Source organism: Prionailurus bengalensis, chromosome E1, assembly GCF_016509475.1.
Source record: "Prionailurus bengalensis isolate Pbe53 chromosome E1, Fcat_Pben_1.1_paternal_pri, whole genome shotgun sequence".
Lineage (NCBI taxonomy): Eukaryota > Metazoa > Chordata > Mammalia > Carnivora > Felidae > Prionailurus > Prionailurus bengalensis.
Window position 1 is genome coordinate 6,472,763 of NC_057347.1, and position 17,286 is coordinate 6,490,048.

General features: G+C 46.5%; 1 long non-coding RNA gene across 1 annotated transcript in view; it reads left to right on the forward strand.

Moving 5' to 3' along the window:
* Window positions 1–2,037: 2,037 nt before the first annotated feature.
* Window positions 2,038–17,286, forward strand: part of LOC122484972 — a 65,115-nt gene continuing 49,866 nt past the window's right edge. Inside the window, exon 1 of the long non-coding RNA XR_006297752.1 lies at window positions 2,038–2,445. This is a non-coding gene — a long non-coding RNA (uncharacterized LOC122484972). The remainder of the gene's footprint in view (window positions 2,446–17,286) is intronic.

Below are 17,286 nucleotides of genomic sequence, written 5' to 3' on the forward strand. Positions count from 1 at the left end.
ACTTGCCTTGTTTCCCTGGCTAGCGAGCACCAGGTCAGCCTGCTTGACTCTCGGCCACCAGACACACCATTTCTTTATTCCCCGACTTCCCCGGCCCCTGAGGCACGTAGCATCTCTGAAAGAATGTGAGCTTCCCCTGACAGCCTGGAACAGAAAAGTTCAGCCCCTGGCTCAGTAACTCAGGACGCTGTGAGTCTTGCTGTCTCCTCTTTGACTTTCCCCTCCCCCGAAGAGGAGAGTTATTTTCAACCCTCCATCTGTTTTGTGTTTAACGCGCAGAAAGGTTGCACATCTTCACGGGCCTTGTTCATGAGCAGTAGATTGTACAACAGTTTATTACACAAGTGGAGGTTTTTATTGCTGGCCTTTGTTGAGTTGCCAACTGGGAGAAAGAACATAACGTGCTCAGCGGTCCCTATCAGGAAAAATGAGAAAGCATTAAATACCAGTCAAATTGTCAAGCCATCGAAAAGCGGGTAATCAAATCCAGAAATCCCTGTAGCATGACTAGTGAGAAGGACTTCTCTCACTAATAGTGTTTTTACATCCATCATTGTTTCTCAAGTCACTTATATCGCAGGCAGTATCGCGAAGCATTATGTGAGATGCGTGTCAGTAGTGGAGTGCGTGTGTTTGACCTCGAAAGGCTCATCTGTTTCAAAATCTGACCATGGCCAATACATGGCATCAAATGTTTAACTACTGGTGTGTCCCCCAGACAGGGGTAGAAAACCTGCACGAAGCATCCTAGGAAATGTTGTATCAGAGTAATACCAACCATAGCACGCCAATCCCAGTGGTAATGGCTTACTCTTGCTCCTTCTGTTCCATGTTCCCCAAAGCTCAGAGCATCACGGAGTCAGCCGGATAAAAGTTGTTGGAGACTCAGAAACGGACCAGTCACATAGTGTTCAGTCCAGTTCACATCACAATCACCTGGGGACCCCTGCCCAAGACTAAGTAAAATCTCCCAGGCTGGGCTAGGACGTTGGTATGCTTTTATGGTTCTCCAGGTGATTCTAATATACAGCCTGGGCTGAGCACCCCAGTTGGAAGCCAGCTGCCTCATTTTATTGGTAGAAGAAAAGAAACCAGAACAATTGGTGGTCCTCTTTTCTAGCAAGGAATTTTCTACTTTAGGTCCCAAATTTCATAACCGTTCATTTCTCAAAGCAACACATTTAGGGGTCCTGGGTCGGTTAAGCATCTGACTCCTGATTTTGGCTCAGGTCACAATCTCACAGTTTGTGAGTTCAAGCCCCGAATCAGGCTCTGCATTGACAGCCTGGAGCCTGCTTGGTATTCTCTCTCTGTCCTCTCTCCCTGTACCTTTCCTGCTGTCTCTCCCTCTCTCTAAATATAAATGAATATAAAATTAAAAAAAGGAGAGTCTGGGTGGCTCAGTTGGTCAAGTGTCCAACTTCAACTCAGGTCATGATCTCACAGTTCGTGAGTTCAAGCCCTGCCTCGGGCTCCATGCTGACAGCTCGAGCCTAGATCCTGCTTTTCGGATTCTGTCTCTGTCTCTCTCTCTGCCCCTCCCTCACTCATTCCCTCTCTCTCTCTCTCAAAAATAAATAAAACATTTTTTTTAATAAAAAAAAAAAGAGTAGGACAGTTAACCGAATGAGCCACCCAGGTGCCGCAGGAAGCTGCCTTTCAGCATGAAGGAGGTACAGTCTTTCCCTCCATTACTCGGCCGTGATTAGAATCCATGCACATATGAACAAAACCAGTCCTGGTTTATGCCTGAGTCCAGCATGAATTTTGACGGTTTCCCCCCGCACCACCTTCATTCCCAAAACGTTCCAAACTGGACATTAAATGTCCTGATCACCTTTCTCTAGATGAGTCCCCCCCAAAGTCTCGTCCATGCTTTCTCCGAAAGACCCACTTCTCTTAGGCTGAGAAGCCCCAGAACCTGCCTTCTAATTACACCCTTGTTGCGAGTCTGACAAACACATCTGATAGCTCGCGCCCCGGGGGGACATTGGTCAGTAGCCTTGGACTTCTCAGCTTAATTGCCCTAGCTTTAATGCCACTTAAATCAGAATGTAAGCACTGAAAGAATTTCAGGAATCCGATGATATAAATTGTATTTTTAGAGCTGAGAATGAGTTGAGCTAGTGACACAGTGCAGCGCCTAAAGATAGATCTCTTTAGTTTTCCCATGATTTATCACAGGCGAGTTCACAGCAGGTTAAAATAATTGAATGCGCTGATAGCATGCATATTGGCACGGTTTTATGAGCAGTCATTCATAACATATTTGTCACGAAGCATAGCTTCCAGGATGGAACCCTGATCCGCAGGCAGTGTTTTAGCCTCCACAACACAGTGGAATTAACTCCTCTGTGGAGCCTGGCCACGTCGTCACGGTGTCCGGTCCCCAGCTAGAGCTGCGGGGAAAAGGATCAAGGGAATGACTGGTCCGCCAAACAAACCGTGAGTATATCATGACGACAGGCACACTTTCCCTGGAGGCTAAAGAGAAAAAAGTGCTTTCCGGGGACGGCTGTAACTCCGTGCTTATAGACTCAACCTGCACTAACTGCTTTCTTTTCCCGTCGTGGTTCACTTTCCCCTTTTCTCCCAGTGTGATTTTTTCCCCCTCTGCTTATGGGCTGCGTCCCCTGGGCATGTACTTTTTCCACAATAAAAAAATGACTCTGCGGGGGTCACTGCAGCAGGTGACAGACAATGCGTGTGTGTGAGGTACACGTGGACCCAAGTTCAGCTGCGTTCCTTATTTTTCTGTGAATCTGCTTAGTTCCTGTGTTGAGCCCCGATTTGGCGTAGGCGTGGAGGCGCGTCCTCTGTCAGTCCGGGATGTCCTTACTCAAACACAAGGTCCTGTCTGGGGGCTCTGTGGCTGGTCTGCTTAGGGGACACTGGGCTTCAGGGCAAGTGGGCGGTGCTCGGGGCTCCCTCCCGGGGACCCCACCCTCCATCATATCGGCTTTCTTGGCTTCTGTGACCCTCCATCTCCCCAGATTTGAATAGTCCCCAGGTTTGAATCTACTCTGGAGAAGGAGTTTCTGAGATCTCCGATCTCCCAAATCTTAAGTTTCTGTCTGGAGCCTGGGACTTGGGACTCAAAAGCTAAACCTGTGGCTCCTCTGTTACCTACATTTTACTGGTTTTCCCTTCCCTAAAGCACTAAAGACAGACAGCCGCACTGCCTAATGGGGGGAAAACACGGGGGTTACCAGGGAAAACATACAGGCAAATTTCTCCCAGTAATTTCCCACCGCATACAGCAGGCAGTCAACAAAGGTGACTGCTGTCTTTACACAAGGTAGTGTAGAGAAGCAATAAAGACCACAGACTTGATAGCCAGGCTCCACAAGTCCAAAATCTGGCTGCATGGTCTCCTGACTGTGTCCTTGGACAAGCCACCTAACCATTCTATGCCTCAGTTTCCCCACATACAACAAGGAGATGATAGCAGCACCTCCCTACAAGGTCCTACCTATATAAAGTGCTTGGTGAATTCATTATGCTATTAGTATTACCACTTCTACAAAGCTCTGTCTCTCAAAGCCATTGGTGACCATAATTGCATTGATGCCACTGGTATACACAGTACATCCCATGCAGAGAAGGTGAAACCACACCTAGTATTTCACAGGGAAAGGAGCTACTATTCCCAGGTGGGAGGCTGGGCTGAGTCTCCTGGAAATGCAGCCCTCTGGGTAAGATGTGGATAGAAATGATCCTTAAGGGCTGGGTTAAGAAGGAATCAGCTGACCTCAGTCAAGGCAGTTCTGAGATTCTTGGTGTGGAGAGACGGATTCTTGAGATTCTGGAAGACAGTTCCATGCTTCCAGTCCAGAGGATAAGAGAGTGAAGCGGGGAGAGGGGAAGAGGGAACGGAGGCAGGGAAAGGCTGGCTAAGTCGGTGTGAGGAACGTGCCTGGTCGACCACTGCTGGCGGCTGCTGGAGAACAGAACACGCACCGGGCCTCTCCTAAGAGGCAAGTCCTGTGCTGGCTCTTGCTGAGGGAGGTGCCGCTCCTGTGAGCAGAGACAAGAGGGGGAAACAGAGGGGAAGACGATGGTTCACCAGTCCCCACGTTACATACACGTCATTCTCTAGCCCATCAAACTGATGAGCTTGAGAAAGAGAATGTGGGGGACTCTGGCATTTACACCTGGTCCCCTTTCTATCCCAGAGCTGTTCTGGTCAATGTCCCTATCAGCCCACATGAAGTCAGGATGAGCAAGTCTGCAGGGACAGCAGAAGCAGTGCCATGTCAAGACTTAGGAGGTCTAGACTCAAGACCCAAGCGTATGACCAACTAGCCTGTGACCTTGGACATACCTTTCACCTTCCTGGACCAAGGGCCGTCCGTGAAGAGGTAGACGCAGATAAAAGCAGCTTCGTTTGGGGAGAGCAACGTAGCATAGTTAAGAATGCGGGTTTCAGAGCCAGAGGGACATCAATATGAGTTGTCTTTGCCATTAACCAGATGTAAATATAGGGCAATTAACTTATTTAATTTCTCTAAGCTCCACTTCCCTCATGTATAAAGATGGAGATAATAACAGCACACTTCTCATGATTATTTTGAAGATTAAATTCAAGAGTGTATGTGGAGTGTTCACCACAGTACTGCTGAAACACTGTAAGTGCTTGATCGATGGTTGCCAATATCACTATAGCGAGTTTTCGCTGGAACCCAGGGTTCCGTCAGGTCAGGGGGAGATGGAACGCAAGACAGTGGGTACTCCTTCATTCACATCATCTTTGATTTTCTATCTGCTTTATCTAGTGTAAAAAATAAAAATAAAAATAAATGTCCCACGCTAAAAAATTAACAATAATACTAGATATCACTGGACTAGACCAAGAGTTGGCCTACTTTTTCTGTAAGGGGTCAGGTAGTATCTTGGGCTCTGTGGGCCACATGCGGTCTCAGTTGAATGTTCTTTTAAATTAGTTAGGGTCAGTCTTGGAGCATAAGAGTGTTTGTTAGGATGGGACCACAGCAATGACACAGGGCCCTCACCCTTGTAAAACGAACATCTCAGTGGCTGCACACAGTTAAGACGTACTTCTTACATCACAGTAAAATGTGAACTGAGCACTGGTCTACACCACAAGTCTTCTGGAGACAAAGAATCTTTCCATCTAGTGGCTTCTCCGTCCATTTGGAGACCTCCGTTGGATGGAAGGAAAAGAGAGATGGGCCCACAGTCAAGAGCTCTTTAAAAATGTAAAATCCAGGGGCACCTGGGTGGTTCAGTCAGTTAAGCATCCGACTCTTGATCTTGGCTCAGGTCTTGATCTCAAGGTTGTGAGTTCAAGGCTCATGTTGGGCTTTGAGCTACGCATGAAGCCTACTTTAAAAATTATAATTAAAAAAAATTGTTAAAACCTTTCTTTGCTCAGGGCCTATACAGTGATAGGCCACGGGCTGATTTGAGCCTGTAGGCCATTGTTGGCACACTCCTGGATCAGACCATTTCTTAGGTTTCCTTCTGCAGATGAACCAAACTTCTCTGTGATCAGCCTTGTTTTTCCCCATCAAAGCAGACTAGTGACCCACTCTGTAAGATCTCACACCCTCTGTCATGTGATAATCTTTTTCACATTTCTAACAGTTGTCAGATTAAGTGGTTTTGTAATGTTACAGAGAGTCCTTTTGTAGGCGGTCTTCGTAGAGATGGTGTATCCGTTCCCTAGGCCTGACTTTAATAGAGTACTACAAACTGGGTGGCTTAAGACAACAGAAATTTATTCTCTCCTAGTTCTGGAGCCCAGAAGTCCACAATCAGAGTGCTGGAAGCCTTGATCTGGGGGCTCTGAGGGAGAGTCTGGCCCATGACTTTCTCCTAGCTTCTGGTGATGGTCACCAGTCCTTGACGTTCCTTGACTTGTAGACATACAGGGTCAACCTCTGCCTTTATTTTCACATGACATTCTCCCTGTGTCTCTGTATCTGTCCCTTGGCCATCTTCTCATTAGGTTACTCCCCACCCTAATATCCTCATCTTCACTTGACCAAATCAGCAAAGACCCCCATCTCCAAATAAGACCATGTTCACAGATAATAGGAGTCAGGGGTTCACTCTGTCTTTTGGGGGGACAGAGGTCAGCCCATAACAGGTGGTGAATGGCACGTGGTCATGTATTCTTATCTAGGAACTGTGAAAGGATAGAAGTGATGAGGACTCAGAGGGCTATCCCGTGTGGCAGCAGAGATGAATGAGACAGACCAGGTGGCAACGAGCTTCATTTTTACCCATCATTGTAAATTGCTGTACTGTTACAGCTGCTACCTTGGAGAATGCAGAATTTTGCTTTTTAAAGTGTGTGTGTGTGTGTGTGTGTGTTTAATATGGACATGGAACAATGAGCTAGAAAATGTGGCACATTCTGTACCCTCCTTCTATTTTCAACTTATAAATGCTGCATTCAAAATACCGGAACAATGTGGCTTGCGGTTACTAACGAAATTAAAAATAAAAGTAAAACGCCCCAAAGCATTCGTGTCACCCCGTGAGCTGAAGAGGGGCCTGGTGCCCTGGACATAAGGCCTTTCCGGTGGGTTTTTCACCCCTTTCTGCAGAGGTCAGGATTTGAAAATCACTACCAGCTGGTTGGAATTTGGTCCTATTTTGAAACCAATGATTTAGACTGCTAAACCATCGCTGGGACTAAGATTTATTTTCCCCCACTTGGTCTATGTTACAGAGATCCAATTTGCAGAGTGGAGGAAAGGGGCAGAATATTTTCTTGGTGACTCCGCACCGCCTCTGCCAGTGGAAAACTACCAATATCCCACAGCTAACCCATGCGAATTGGTCCATGCGACACCATGTCTGATAATCCAGGCAGGACTTAATGTTCCCCTTCCAGAGTTCCATGGCCTTGTTGTCTTGTTCCTCATCGGTGGCACTCATTATAGGCTGCCATATTTGCAAGTCCTATCTCCCCTCCAGAAGTGCAAGCTCTTTGAAGTCTTCCTCTTGTAAAAGAGAGGGGAACAAACCACAAGAGACTCTTTTTTTATTTATTTACTTACTTACTTATTTATTTATTTATGTTTTTATTTATTTTTGAAAGAGAGAGAGACAGAGCATGAGTGGGGGAGGGGCAGAGAGAGAGGGAGACACAGAATCCGAAGCAGGCTCCAGGCTCTGAGCCGTCAGCCCAGAGCCCGTCTCAGGGCTTGAACTCATGAACTGCGAGATCATGACCTGAGCCGAAGTCGGACGCTCAACCAACTGAGCCACCCAGGCGCCCCTGTAGTTATTATTATCTTTTTGAAGGAGAATTTGGTGTTAAAACCTGGCACATTTTTAGCCCAAACATTCCACTTCCATAAATTTTATCCAGGAAAAAAACCACAAATGTGTACAAAATGTATCATCAAGATGACTTACAGAGCAGGACGCTGTTGGTTTCATTAATGATGCCATATGCATTAAGGTAAACACGGGGGAGTCTGTTAGAGGGACACATAGAATTTTCTTTTTCTTTCTTTCTTTCTTTTACATTTATTTTTGAGAGAGAGAGAGAGAGAGAGAGAAAGCATGCGTGAGGGTGGGAGGGGAAAGGGGGCAGAGAGAGAGGGAGACACAGAATCCAAAGCAGGCTCCAGGCTCTGAGCCGTCAGCACAGAGCCCGACGCGGGGCCCGAACTCACGAACCGTGAGATCGTGACCTGAGCCGAAGTCGGATGCTCAACCAACTGAGCCACTCAGGCGTCCCAAGAGACTCTTCATAATAGAGTACAAACCAAGGGATGATGGAGGGAGGTAGGTGGGGGATGGGCTAGGTGGGCAGTGGGCATTAAGGAGGGCACTTGTGGGATGAGCCCTGGGTGTTATATGCAAGTGATGAATCACTGAATTCTATTCCTGAAACCAATATTGTACTGTATATCAACTAATTGAAGTATAAATAAATTAAAAAAAAAAGAAAGAAATCTTACCCTTTGGACTCAAGGTGGAGAGGAGGAAGCCAGTAGAGAGGGGGAGACTTGAGATGCTAGAGAGCAAAGAAAAGCTTGGGAGTGAATCCTTCAGGATCCAGGAAGGATAGGGCAAAAGGCCAAGCTGGAATAGTCCCTGCCCTATACAGGAACACCGAGTTGTGGAGAATTTCATTTCAGCTTCCCTGGAAGCCGGCTAACCCCTTCTGTTTGGGGTGCAACATCAGACCTAGAATTCAAGAGACTGTACCTAAGGACAAGCGTGTCAAAGCTAGCAGCCCTAAGCAACTCACTTCACTTCTGTCTGCCTTAGCCTTCTCATCTGTATGATGGGCTACATAATGGAATTTGCATCTTGACATTGTTGCTGGGATCAAATGTGATAATGGGTGAAAAGTACTCAGCCCGTAGCATAGCACAGTGGTCTGTCTCCCAACTTCCCGCATTTACCCCCTAAGAATTTTGAGAGTGCTTGGGTTGGAGCCTGAGAATCTGTAGATGTATCATGCACAGAAATTTTTATTTTCCAGGAATTTGGGGACACAAGGCTGTGGCAATACTAATGGCTCAATAAAGAGTAGCTGTATTCATTTTACTGTGTTCATCATCATTAACATCATCACCATCGTTGTCATCGTGGGGAATTCTTTTTTTTTTATTTTAATAAACAAGTTTATCTCTAGTAAGCCTATATAAAAACATGAATAAATTTAATCTTTAAGAATGGTTTTGAGGGGCGCCTGGGTTGGTTGAGCGTCCAACTCTTTATTTTGGCTCAGGTCATGATCCCGGGGTCATGGGATCGAGCCCCGCCTTGGGCTCTGTGCTGAGTGTGGAACCTACTTGAGATTCTCTCTCTCTCCCTCTGCTTCTCTTTCCTGCCCATGCTCTTGCTCTGTCTCTCCAAAAAGAAAAGAAAAGAAAGAAGAAAAGAATGATTTTGGATTCGAGAGTACATAAATCATGGATTCTTCTTCTGGCCCTACCTGAAACAGCAGTGTGACTTACAAAATAGTTAATATCTATGCCTCAGTTTCTTCATCCATAGAATAGGTTGTCACTGGTAAGGGTTGTGGTAATGATTATCTAAAGTAGCTGACACACAGTAGGTCCTTAATCTGTGACAGATTTTCTTTCTTTTAAGCAATGGCTCAAATACTCTTATTATCTAAACTCTGTTTCCCCCATTAGGTCTTATGTAGGGGCCATTATATAAACAGATAAAGACAGAACTCTTTTGGTTCATGGTTAGATGGGGGTCTTCCCGTCTCCCCACCAAATTCCCCTGTTGGTCCTTAAGTTACCGCCACAGAACGCTATGTTTAAAAACAAAATCAAAACCAAACCAAAACAAAAACCTCTGTCTTTCAATCACATAAATGTTAACTGATCTTTAACATGATTTTCCCGATGTTTAAAGTATCTTTGGTGGGGCGCCTGGGTGGCGCAGTCGGTTAAGCGTCCGACTTCAGCCAGGTCACGATCTCGCGGTCCGTGAGTTCGAGCCCCGCGTCGGGCTCTGGGCTGATGGCTCAGAGCCTGGAGCCTGTTTCCGATTCTGTGTCTCCCTCTCTCTCTGCCCCTCCCCCGTTCATGCTCTGTCTCTCTCTGTCCCAAAAATAAATTAAAAACGTTGAAAAAAAATTAAAAAAAAAATAAAGTATCTTTGGAAGAATATATGTCTCACATAGTATGAAAACTTGGCTGTCAAAAATGGACTCACATCATGGGGAATTCTACCTGAGGATAACATCAGGGGAAGCATTCAGCAATATTGGTGGATTCTGTAGCATAATTGAATCTAGTTGCATCCACTGTGGTCTGATACGGAGACAGATTCATTGTTTGCAGAACTGGTAGGCTTGTAACCAAATCCAAACGACGCCCAGCTTGGAGCTCATGGCCATTTTTTCAATGGTACACTTATTTAGGTGGGAAATGGCCTTAACTTACAATAAACCCTTGGATTTCACTCAATAAATCCATTGGCTATAAATCTAACCCATGATTCCTTTCCATCATTTTCCTGAAATGAAGAACAAGAGAGAGTCAGGGAGGTGCACGTCACCACATTCTGACTGGGGAACTCCCAAAAAGGAAAGAGTTATGAGATCATAGCATTACAGGGGCAGTAGGGGGAAAAACTCATCGTCCAATACTTTCACGTACAGACTTGTGCCCCCTTTAACTATTAAAACCAGTGCTTGTCCATTGTTCTTAGACATCCAGGGGCAAAGCCTTTTAATAAACTCCTCTCTGTGTTTGCTTGCTTTGATGGTTTTCAAACTCCTTATAATCAGTAACACATGTTTTAATTATTTTGTTTTCTGTCATACAGTTTGCTCAGCTTTTCCCAATTCCTGCAATTAACACTTAGGAGAAACCAAATCACACAATTCATTGTACTTACTTCAGTATCTAGCATAGGAATTTCTTACTAATGCATCAGTGAAAAGATTCATGAACTGATGGTACCCAACTCATTACAGCGTGTCTTACTTCAAAGTCCTTCATTTTGATCATACCTGTGTAATCATTTGACTGTTCTGCTTCTCTATATGCTCATTGTTAGATTAATAATAATAATGATAGTAGATTATAATAGATTAAAGATAGTAATGGATTAACAGTATAATAATAGATCATCGTAATAGATTGATAATTGGGGCACCTGGGTGGCTCAGTCAGGCATCCAGCTTAGGCTCAGGTCATGATCTCATGGTTTGCGGGTTTGAGCCCCACGTTGGGCTCTGTGCCGACCGCTCGGAGCCTGGAGCCTGCTTCGGATTCTGTGTCTCCCTCTCTCTCTGCCCCTCCCCTGCTCGCGCGCTCTCTCTCTCTCTCAAAAATAAACAATAAACATCAAAAAAATTAAATAATAGATTGAAAATAGATACTAGTAATAGATTGATTGTAATAATAACAGATCACTCTAAGGGCACATGAGGCTAGCACCTTGTCTGTGGGCCCTTGAAATAACTAAATGGCAGAGGTGTGTTCTCTTAAGGGAAATGTGCGTGTAGGTTATCAGTAGCAAGGCAAAAGGAAGAAACTATTTTTAACTGGGTCTCTGGCCCCACATAGCTCCCAGAAGCTGGGCTGGACAAGGTAGAAATCTTCGCCTACCTCCAGCTACCATCCCCTTATCCCCAAAGCACAGTTCCTGGGTCTCAGAACTTACACTATCGTTAAGCGAAACTTCTGTTCTGTAGCACCAAAGTGAAAGGACCCAGAAAGACCGAGAGTTAAGAGTGTCGATTACTTAGGACAGAGTAACTCTAAAACAAGCACCTCTAACATCTTAGCGGCTGAGCACGATTCAGATTTACTTCTCGCGTTGCAGTACAAAGTAAGTTTGTGGGGAGGGGAGCTCTTCTCCACGTAGTTTCCCGGGGACCTAAAATTTTTCTGTTTAATGGCTCCTCCATCTTTTAGGGCTCTTAAGACCTCCTCTTGATGGAAAGAGAAGAGGTACCCGGAACATTTTTTGGTTTGACAATAGGCAAGTCGCTTGGATGTACCGTCAAGAACCCAAACACAGGGCAATCTTTAATTATGAGAGAGCTGTATAGTGGTGTGCCTAGGAAGGAAAGAGAATGGTGAACAGAGCCGGTCTCTGTTACAGACAGCAAGTACTTGTCCCCAAAACCTAATGGCTTAGCTGGCCTCAGCCACTTGCTCTGGACAGTCATGGCAAGTGGGAGTTCCCCTGGGAAAATAAAGGACATTATGTGGGAGAGACTACTTGGTGAAAATCCTGAACTTTTAGTTCCAAGTAAAGATGGCCCATCGGTGTCCTGGGATCTGAATTCTTTACCCAGGATTCCATTCTAGAAGAGCAACAGGCTTTTCTAGAAGAGCAACAGGATTGGGAGGCTGTAAATAGGAGAGGGATAAAATGCTGTCTTCGACTAGCAGCCGATGCTCGATTCCCCTCAAAAACCTGTGCTCTCCTCCTGATTTCTGTCTCCCACTGAAGCACAATCCCTAGAAGCAAAAAACTATTGCCCATGGAGTATTTACTGTTGCTAAAAGTATGAGTTTTCAGTACTCATAGAATTCAAACTTTGTTATCATGTGTTCCCCCCGCCGCCTTCCCCCCACCCCCCCACCGAGGGACAATGTCTTCCATTCAGATAATTTCTCACCAGTTGTAGGATGATGGCGGTGATCGATGATGCCAAACTTGGATCCTCACTTCGTGTCCGACACCACTCTAAGCACCTTGCAAGTGCTTCCTGCTTAGTTCCTCTAACAGCCTTTGAAATAGGTCTTCAGATTCTGTTCTGCATTTTGCAGCTTTGGAAACCGAAACACCAAGAGGTTAGATAACTTGTCCAAGGTCACACGACCGTAACTGGGGCCAGAATTCCAACAATAACAACAACAAAAAGAACGAGGTCTTAACCACCACATTCAACAGGTTCAGTGCCAAAAGCTGAACATCCCCAAAGTGCATTTAAGTGGGAAACAGATAAGCATGATTTTGCACTCAATTGTTGTTTTTTCTGTCAAAAATAGAATTCATTTAAGTTTATTTAAACAGCAAAGCATAACACCACTGTTACCATGGCATTATATTTTCAAAGATTTAGAGCAAGATATACAAATATAAGTTCCTAGATACGAGTAAGCACCTTCTCCACTAATCTTAACAACAGAACATCTTAACCCTTTCTTCCTGCACTTTCTGTTTATTTATAAAACACTTTCTCGCAGATGGTACCTTTTAAATCCCTTCTGCTCTTTTGACTTTGTTATATTGCACGGAAACATAGTGTTACATTTCTGAGAATCTCAGAAAAGTATTTACCTCCTTCATTCCCATCTTCTATCTGTATCCTCTTAAATGTGCAATAATTCCTGTCAAATTTTCCTTCCGCAAGAAAAAAAAATAATCAGAGCTCATTGGGATGTCTTATGTGTTCCACTCAGAAGAGTTTCCTCCAACTAGCCAATTATTGTTACTTTCATTATACCTTTATGTCATTGGAGAAGTAAAGCTTTCTTGTTTTTCATTTGCTATTTGCTATTGCCATGGCTAGGACATACAGTGTGCTATTAAATAGCAGTGCCCAGGGGGCACCTGGGTGGCTCGGTGGTTAAGCATCCAACATCAGCTCAGGTCATGATCTCGCAGTTCGTGGGTTCAAGGCCCACGTCAGGCTCTGTGCTGACAGCTCAGAGCCTGGAACCTGCTTCACTCTCTGTCTCTCAAAAATAAAAAAACAGTTGCTTTGCTGCACATCTTCCAGGGAAAAGCATGAAATGTTTCACCATTAATTGTGTCGTTGTAGGGTTTTTAAAAACATTTTTTAACGTTTCTTCACTTTTGAGGACACAGCACAAGCAGGGGAGGGGCAGAGAGAGAGGGGGAGACACAGAATCCGAAGCAGGCTCCAGGCTCTGAGCTGTCGGCAGAGAGCCTGAGGCAGAACTCAAACCCGCAAACTGGGAGATCATGACCTGAGCCGAAGTCGGATACTCAGATCGACTGAGCCACCCAGGCACCCCTCCCAGAAACAGTTTCAAGATTGCGCTTTGATACTTTGCTCCTGCCATTTCTAGATGAGTCTGGCTCCCTTCACAAGCTTCTCTGGGATTGACACTCGGGCTTAGTTAACTTGGTACCCCCGGTGCCTCCTTCAGCACACTGCAGGGTACTCCTGAAATCACTGAATGAATGACAGCGGGAGAGACAGACGTGAGCTCGTGTGTGCTAACCTCCGAAAGGGAAACTTTTTTTTCTTCTTAGGCACAGAAATGAAAGGGTGTTACCGTTTATTTAATACGGGACAGGGTCAGATCAGTGAACTTCTACAACTCACATCAGACCATATTACTAATCAAACGCACTAGCTTCGTGTACTGTAAAAAGCCAAACAATAAGCCCTCTAAGGACCCCATCCCTTAAAATTTATGTTTGTGACCAAAGTCAGCTGCATCTCCTTGGGCTGATCCTAAAATAACTCTTTTCTCAAAAAGTCGCAGTATCCTGGCACTTCACAATAACACAAAAGGGCCCGAGCCCCGGGCAGCTGTTTGTTTTTATAGGAGCGAAAGCAACTCTTTTTTAATGAGCACAGAGCTCCCCATAGGTTCGGGGATTTTGTTCAGCTGTTTTCTGAATCTCTCAAAGCTCGTCTTACTGAAATTTCAGCGAGACCCCATCCACCTTGGCGGCGGGGGAGGGGGGGCGGCGGTCCCACCTCCTCTGCCTGGACACCCACCTCAGCCTGCTGCTCACCAACTCTGATGTCAGACAGACACACAGACAGAGGGGCCTTGCTGGCAGGGAGCGGGGCTGCGTCCCTTGCTGTATATCCCAACAGCAGAGGTATTCTGGACCGGTGCCCGTGTCCCTGTACTGGAAACAGCACACGACTCTCAAAGTCACAGTCCCTGCCTGATAGGGCTTGGGTTCTGGGGTGGTAGCAGCCGCTGAGGCCACAGAGGGCCCTGCACACCCTTGATCTGTCTGCTGACGTGTGGCAGACATTTAACCACTCCCCCCACTGGAAAGGGAAGCCGGAAGAGCAGGTGTCTGGAACCCCAGAGGACCTCCAGACATAGCAGGCCCTGAATAGACATAGCAGGTCATATGGCTGTAACCTCCACCATCCACCTGTCCCCTACCGGTGTTCCCAAAATGCCACTTCCCCAGTAGGGTACAACCCATGCCTTCTGGTTTCTACCTGCATCCATGGATGGGTGGGCTCCAGGGGCCCCTGTCCACCTGAGCCCCTGGGCCCATCCACTCCACTAAAACAGAGATCATAAAGAAAGTAGAGAAGGAGGACGGGTTCCTCTCAGGCGGGTTTCAATACGAAACACAGATGATACATGTTCGAGGAGTAAGGAAATCCCTCCTGCCCTGCGTGTCGAATGCTCCAGGCACAAAGTCAAAACCCTGTCAGTGGTGTGGCTTTTTTCTCCACCATCTCTAGGCCTCTCTGAATCCTGAGTTCATGCGACAGCCGAGGAACTTTGTGCTTCCTGAGTGTCTCGGAGGGAGGGGATGATTTCCACAGTGTGCCAGCTGCCACGGACACAGTTAAATCTCCTGGTTCAACATTATGTTTCTTGCAGCCACAGGCTGGAAGTGAGGTACGGAGCTGTGTCTTACTTCTGTACCCCAGAGTCAGTCAGCGTGCGTTCCACGAAGGCCAGAAACACAGTTCCTCAGAATGGAGTCTGCAAGTCGAATGGGCTCCCCATGGAAAGCGGAGGCCCACAGCTGTCCCCACCCCGGGGCCCCTTCAGTCTGCAGTGGTTCATCGTGGAGCACGGGCAGAAGGGTCTCCTGCCATCTGCCACAAGCCCCCCAGCAGTGCTGGAGGGTAGAGCCCACTGCAGGAACCAGCCCATGGCTCAGTGGGAAATACAGTCAAACCTTGGTTTGCGAGCATAATTCGTTCCGGAAACATGCTTGTCATCCAGAGCACTTGTGTATCAAAGCGAGTTTCCCTGTAAGAAATGATGGAAACTCAGACGATTCGTCCCACAAGCCAAAAATATTCATATAAAAATTATTACAACACTGTAATATAATACAAAATAATAAAGAAAACACAAAATATAAAGAAAAACAAATTCACCTGCACTTACTTTCAAAACCTTCGTGGCTGGTGTGAGGGAGACGAGAGAGAGGAGGGTTACCGCGTAGGACGACTTTCACTATCACTAACGGAAGTTGACTACAGTACGGTATTAATAAACTCTTGTCTTATACTGCATTTAGTGTAACTGGCTCAAGGCAGCAGAGGAAAGGGTCTGTATCTGCAGGCAGCCCGACCTAGAATGAAGCAAAGCGTTCCTAAGCTCACTCTTGGATGGAAAAGCAAAGGACTGTCCCTAGGTGCCTCGAAGTGACAAAAAATACACTAATGCCAGTTGTGGGCACCGTCCAACGTTCTGGAAAATCCTTGATTCAGGTCAAACACCGTGGCCTGAGACCAAGCATCCAAGCCTGGGAGATGATCACCCACAATCCCAGGGAGAGAAAGAGAGAGTGAAGAGCCACTGGCTCAGTTGTGATCATGTGACATTCAGCGTCACATACTAGGATTGCAAGACATGGCTCGTTTATCGAGTTAACATTTATTAGCCATGTTTGCTTGTCTTGTGGAACACTCGCAGAACAAGTTACTTGCAATCCAAGGTTTTGCTGTATTTATTTATTCATTCAGCACAATGGAGCACCTGGGCTGGGCTAGGGACTCCACTGAGCTCTGGAACAGGTAGTTGGAGGTTGGGGGGGGGGGTGCTGCTCCTGGTAACCCTGACCATCTTGTCCATCCCCACACCTTAGTAGTCAGACCTGAAAGTCTGCTTCACACGTGAAGCACGGCTCTCCCTGGGGCTCACAGCAAAGCCATGAGGGTGAAGAACCCTTCCAACAGAAGCAGGAGGGCACACTGCCATCCTCGGTCAGCACAGAGCTCCCTGTGACCCGCATCCCCACTGCGGGATGCTCTGAGGTCCCCCCGGGGCTTGCTAATCTGGTTCTTCAAGCACCATTACTCGGCCACCCCTTTAGAAGCGGAACAAAAACTTCACCGAGCTTGTGAGAATATTCAGACATCCACAGACGCAGAAGCAAATGAGGCCCCCAACGAGGCAGGTTCTGAGCGCGGCTAGACCAACAGCCAGAGATTAGGTCCCCATTCAGGCCCCACCCACCAGTTATGACACTAGAGCGAGTCCCCAAAGCTCAAAGAGTCTCAGTTTCCTCCTCTGGGAAACAGGGGTGGGGAGAAAGAAGGGGGTAATAATTCTTGTCTCCGGTCGCCAAATAAAATGCAGGGTGCACAGTTCACCTTGAGCGTCAGATACGTTTGAATGATTTTGAAAGAATGCCCACGCAGTATCTGTCCCTGGTGGTATCTTTTACCTGCTAACTTCGGCAGCCCTGTGCTGGTTATCAGTTAGGGGGGTAGATGATACGGGGCGATGTCTGTAAGCGGTAGTGTAACCTTGAGGAGGATTTGGGGCTGGTCTTGTCTACTTCGGGGCTCCTGGAGGTGGAGGCTGGACTGCACAGAGCCCCCCTAATTCTGACACGTGGACACATAGTCGATAAACAGTATGTTGAATGAGGCACAATGATGAAATGATGTTTAGGTGGCATTTCTGATGCCTCATCAGAGCACTGATGAGGAAGGTGGCTGTAAACACTGTGGAGAACCACCTCAAGTGCAGCCTGAAGGAGGGGCTCGGGGCTGTTCCCTGCCGAGACAGAAGCAGCGGGCCAGGACTGCTGGGTTGAAAAGAAGCCAGGAATAGCAGTAAAATTGAGCCGGCAAGTTTTCAGAGCAGAGCTCTGATGGTGAGTTCGTGACTC